Below are 6,000 nucleotides of genomic sequence, written 5' to 3' on the forward strand. Positions count from 1 at the left end.
ATGAGGAAAACCCAAGAGAATAAAGGTCTGGTCTGGCCTCCTGGTCAGGATGGATTCCCCAGGAAAGGACAAGTGGACAGCGTGGAGCCAGGGGGATTATGGGAAAGCTGGCAAAAGGGCTTCCTAGAATATATTCCAGACACGTCCCGCGGGCTTCCTTTACTCATACAGCAGAGAAAAGGCAATCAAAGCATCTACCATTTTCCAGAAACCAAGGGAAAGGATCAGAGTAGACATTTGTTTAAAGGGGTTAGTCTGGTGATAATATGACATCATGGAGAAGAAAACAGGCCCCAAAATGTTCCAACCACAGAGCAATTCAGTCCATTTTTAAGACCCTTCCTCCTCCCCTGCACGTGGCAGGCACTCAGTATGCGATCTGAGATCTCAAGCAATGCATTTTAAAAGCAGAGACCCCCAAGACTGGCCAGCCAACCACTTATTTTTGTTGTTAATAAAACTAACAAAAATTTCAATTTCTGACTATGTAAGTAGTCAACACATGTAAAAAGGCATTTAGTGGAAAAAGCAATGCTCACCGCAGGCTCTGGCTTCCTGGGCCCTTTCTAGAGGCAACCACTGTTACTTCGGTTTCTGTAGCTTTCCATGCACAGAGCGGAGGCATCATACAATGATTCGCACAGGAGGGAGCAACATGTATCCCATTTTGTATCAAGTTTTATCCACTTAAAATATATCTTGGAGAGCATGCCCAATCAATACCTATAGGTACTCAGTCTCAATTTTTTAAGGGCTTCAAGGATTCCCACTATACAGCTGTACCATGATTTATTTGACCTTCTTAATGGGCAGTTAGCTTATTTCCTGTCTTTCTCTAGCCAATGCTACAAAGAATATCCTTGGACATTTCCCTTTGCATGTTTGAGTTTATCTGCCCATGAGTTCCTAGAAATCAGTCAGAAGGACTATGCTTTGACAGATATTGCCCAACTACCTTCTATAAAGAGAGTTGTTACAACTTAGACCCCATCAGTAGGGCATAATGGCACCTAAGAAACTGGGGCATTATGGAAAAATTTAAATTCCTGCATGTCTCAATTTCCCAAACTCTCTTGGGTATAACTGGCAGACACGTAAACTGGTGTGGTGTCTCTGTGAAGCAGTACGTGCCTTCTAGCAAAATCAAATGTACCCCCAACTAGGGCCAGAGCCAGAAGCCAGGCCTCCAGACAATAGGTCCAGTGTACCTCCACGTCACCCCTTTGCTCTCCCCTGGACCACGGAAGCTGTGTCTGAGAACTAAAACACAGTGAGCTTGTGTATCTTCTGCCTGAGCCGGGGCCCTGCAACAAGGCTAGTGAGCACAAGCTCATCACCAAGAACATTAGCAGATGGGCCCCGGAACCATCTGTTTTTACCACTCAAGCTTTGTGGTCCATAAGCAAACACACACACACAGCACATCATTTTTAGAAGCAGAAAGAGCATTGAGCTAGGAGCCAGGAGAACCATCTACCCTTCCAATTCTGTCTCCTTACCTGACAACCCAGGGAATGAAGACTGATCACATACATTTTCTTAAAAATGTACACAGTCACTATGTATCAGGCCCTTTACATACTTAATTTCTTTTAGTTCCCACATCTAACCCTGTAGGATGGGTATCATGACTCCTGTATTACAGATAAGGACACTGAGGCTTGGGGGGTTAAGTGACTTGCCTACAGTCATGGAAGTGGCAGGGTCAGGATCTGAATGCTGTCTAGTGCCAAAACTCAGGACTCCACTCTTCCCAGCTCTCATGAAGAACCGGATCCCGTTAAGTCACAAGCCTACTGCTTCCCAGGGGGCAGCCAGGGTTCCATTCCGTTGTCACCAGAGGGCTTAAGCCCAGGAGCTCAGCACACCAAGGGTTAAAGCCAAGAGGCAGTGACTCTCTGGGGCTGCACAAAGGGAAAATGCACTTCCTGCCCCTGTGGGCAGAGATGCTGTTTTATGCTCAGCAAATTAGGAGGTTTGTTTAATTAAGACGACACACAGATTTTGTTATTCTAAATATTTTTGGAACATGATGCTTGGGAGGAAGCTGTCAAGGCCTGGATTTTTTTTTTTTTTTTCCTTTGCCTGGGGTTTCTCTCCGCCACCCCTCCCCACCGCCCCCACCCCCACCAAGAGAAGGGTAGGGCCAGGCTCAGAGGAAAACAACAGCCAACTCCTCCTCTCCTTTTGAAATAAAGATGTCAAGCTGGTAAGGGCTGTCTTAAGTACTTTATGGAAGGATTAGCTAGAAGAGGAAGTGAAGAAAGCACAGTTAGCCTGGCTTCTAGCAATACCCTCCACCAGGCGACACAACAATGCAGCATTTTTTGAGTAAGCTTTTCTCCTTTTAAAAAGCTAACAGATCCGTGTTTTGTTTTTTTCTGGAGCAAGAATGGGCAAGAGGCAGGCTGTGATTAACATGCGTCCTTCATCCAGTGAGAGGGAAGTTGTCCCATCTCCAACCCCTTAGGTTAACAGTTTAAAAATAAAAAATGAAAGTCAGAAAGCCCTGCCCCTCTCTTTTCCTCTACCCTCACCTGCCCTTCAGACAAGGAGCCCCACAGAACGCACCTCTGGGAGTTGCCCTTCCCCAGACACTGCCTGCCAATCTGAGCACCTGGATCTGCCATGGGCACTGCTGGGACTTGCTGAATCTGAAGAACAGAGCTTTTTTAGTGTCACCCTGCAGCCATCTGGGGGGCACAGCGGCTCTCAAATTACACTGAGCAATCTCTTGACGTTTTTAATTACACCTCAATTATCGTAAATGAGTCCTCACTTTCCAACACTGAATGCTTGCCTCGGTTTGGCAAACCTGCCATGTCCTCCTTCCTCGAGGCAGCTTCCCTTCTCATCCCAGACAGAAGTGGCCCCTCTCAGAATTCCTCGAATCCTTTGTCTGAGGCCTGTTTGAGACACTCATCACAGGCAGCTTCTGTATTTCTGTCACTGGGCCACTATTTCCCCCTGAGGACTGTAAACTCCCCTAAGGCAGAGGCCTCTGGGCTCTCCGCAGGACGGGCTGGCTCCCTTCTCCCAATCCCATGACTCACAGCACCCTTCTAGGGTCTCTGTCATCTTCGCCTCACCTTAGAGTCATCTACGGATTTGTCTTGGCTCTCCCCTAAATGCCCCAGGGCACAGGCCAGGTCTTACTCAACCTCACACCCCACCACCACCTGGCAGAGTCTCTGGCACAGAGGAGCCAGTTAAATATTTGCTCAATTACACATCTGTGTACCCTCCCCCCACTCCCAGCAGCCTTGTATATAAATTGACTAATATTAATCAAGTGACTGTCTAAATAGGCCTTAAACCAGCCTCCCTTCTTACCATAAAGGGAATAAACCACCCGGTGAGGTTACAGGTTCAGACAGCACTCAGAAATGGCCACAGTGTTGCAGGAAGGCGCTAAGGTTCTTCCAGTTCAACAGTTACTCAACAGTTACTTTGCAATCCTGTTAAGCCCAGGAAAGGGTGCAGCGAACCCAGAAGCGGCTGGGTCTCTCAACTGCCCAGCGGAGAGAGATCCGCCGGTGCATAGGACCTGGGACTTCCCGGGAACCTTTTCCCCACACCAGCTGGGTGGGGCCGCAGATAGCAGCCCGGGTGCTCACCCTGCCCCCACACCTCAAGACAATCTGCAACCTAGTCCAGGAAGATACTCCGTCTCTGAGACACCTGGGCTCTTGGGGGCGCGGTGGCGGGGGGGGGGGGGGGGGGGGTGCAGGCCCGGGGCGGGGGCTAGACGCAGGGGGGTGAGGGGTTAAGTCCTGCCCTGGGCGTGGCCCCTGGACAGCAGGAGATCAGGATCCTGAAAGGAGACATTGGGGGCGGGGGGGGGGCGGGGGGGCGGGGGGGCGGGGGGGGGCGGGGGGGCGGGGGGTAGCGGGGTAAGTAGAAAACCCTGGATCTGGCCCAAACGGGCACGATGCAATAGCCCAGCCCGGATCCTCTAGGAGCAGAACCCAGCTCTCCCCGCCCTCGCCCTGCTGGGGCGGTCCGCAGGTGCGCTGGAATCAGGTGCGCGCCGGGGTCGCGGAGATTGGTGCGGGCCTTCCCTGGCCTTCCACTCCCAGGAAGCAGAGGCCAAAAGTCAAAGGACGTGGATCTGTGAAGGAGGGGGAAGTCTTTCCTGTCTCGAGCCGGGATTCCCGCCGGGTCCCCTTTCCCAAGCACCCGACAGCTCACCTCTCCCGGTCCCCCTCCTCCGACCAGCCGATCGCACCCGGGCGAATGAGGAAGTCGGGAGCCGAGGGCGGAAACCGGGCCAAGAGCAATGTCTGCTGCAAGACTGTCCGATTCTGACTCGGGAGGACGCCCTGACAGCTGCCAAACGGTCCCCGCCTGCCCGCTACCCCCGTTTCGAAAACGCCCGGAAACTTCCCAAGGAGCCGCAGCTCCGAGCCCCCCACCTGAACCTCGCCCAAGCAGCTGTGTCCAAGCGACAGAGGCTGCCCGGAAGGGGTTAAAAAGTTTGCCCAACTTGGGCACTGGGCGAGGCGAGGGCGGGGCGCGTGCCCCGGCGGCAGGGGGAGGTCGAGGCTCCCGGGTGGCCGGGCTGCGGAGTGCGCCGGCGGGAGGGCAGGGAGGGCGTACGGAGGGTTTCCGGGAAGCGCCCAGCCCCAAGCCTTCCTCGGCTCCCCAGTCTGGCTTCCGTCGGCGTCTTCACCGAGCATCCACGCGGGGGTCCCGGGGCCCCTCTGTGAAGGGTGCCCAGCCCGCTCTCCCCAGCCCATGCCTGGTCGCCGGCCGCGCGGAGGCCGAGAACCACTCATCGGCCCGCTCGCCCAGACTCCACGCGTCCGGTCCCCGCCACCCCCGCTCACCCGCTCCGGGCGGGACCCGCCGGTGGGGCTCGCTCACCTGAACCTGGATCTGCCCCGGGGAACAGGCGCTGCTTCTCCCGAGAGGGCTTCCTCGAGCGCTTCGGGCGACGGCGGGGTGGGGCGAGCGCGCGAGGCGGGAGCTGCAGCAGGTCAGCCTCGCTCAGCCTTCAGTGCCCTGCCCAGGAACAGCTAGGATCTGCGCGCCTCACCGCACCCTGCGCTGCTCCTCGCCGCCCTGCCGCCCCGCCCCTCTCAGAGCGCGCCCACTCCGAGCCCGGCGCCGGCTGCGGGGCGGAGCCTGAAGGGACGAGCCCGCCCCCGAGCTGTCTCACCCACTCCAACCAGCTGCTGCTCATGATGAACAGACAGCTTGACCTGTGGAAAGGCAGTGGGTGGAACCTATAGGCCCAGAGGGGTGGGAATACGTTCTCCCATCCGCCCCCATCTCCACCCTCTCCACCTTCCCCCGCTCTTCCTAGGCGGGAGCCCCGCCCCCTAAGGCGGGCACAACGAACCGCCAGGTTCCAGGAGAAGGATTGACACAGAGAGAATCCAACCAGGAGGAGTAGAGTCTCGGCGGATCCCGGCAGGGATTTTGGTGCATTGCCTGATTTCGGGCAAGGCCCGGCGGGAGCCGACTGAGAAAGTCCGGGCTGCTGACACTCCGCCCCGCGAGCTGTTTTCCCTGACCCATGTCATTCTGTTGATACCAGAACAGATATTAAGTACCATATATGGGAAAAGTGCTATTTTACAATGCAGATGGCCTGTGGGGGCGGACCTGGACTCAAGCCTCGGATCCGTTGTGGGCGCCCTGAGTTCCATTTTTGACCCTGTCTTTGGAGTGCGCACGCTGCAGTCTTTCAGCCTCCAGACATCTGCTCCGGTGGGTTCCTTCAGCCTGGAGTGCCCTTCCGAGCCTCTCTTTACCTCCACGTGGTTAACTCCCACATTTCCTTTCAGATATTTTTTCCAAAATATTTTCTTGGGGTTCTTCAGGCTGGCAAAGCGCAGTGTGTGTGTGTGTTACTGCCCACAACAAGAGGATTACAGAATTTTTTTTTTAATTTTTAAAAGATTTTGTTACATTAAAAAAAAAGATTTTGTTACATTTTTAATCCATCTGGAATTCATTTTAATTTTGGAGTGGGAAAGAAATCGAATATAATTT

At 54.2% G+C, this 6,000-nt stretch overlaps 1 protein-coding gene across 2 annotated transcripts in view; it reads right to left on the reverse strand.

Annotated features, from left to right (window-relative positions):
• The window catches only part of MYH9 (myosin heavy chain 9), an 85,331-nt gene extending 80,290 nt beyond the window's left edge, over nt 1–5,041 (reverse strand). For both annotated transcript variants that reach the window (XM_052640031.1, XM_052640030.1), the window contains exon 1: nt 4,867–5,041. The gene's annotated coding sequence lies outside the window, so the exon portion shown is untranslated. The remainder of the gene's footprint in view (nt 1–4,866) is intronic.
• Between the last annotated feature and the right edge of the window lie 959 nt (nt 5,042–6,000).

Source organism: Budorcas taxicolor, chromosome 5, assembly GCF_023091745.1.
Source record: "Budorcas taxicolor isolate Tak-1 chromosome 5, Takin1.1, whole genome shotgun sequence".
NCBI lineage: Eukaryota > Metazoa > Chordata > Mammalia > Artiodactyla > Bovidae > Budorcas > Budorcas taxicolor.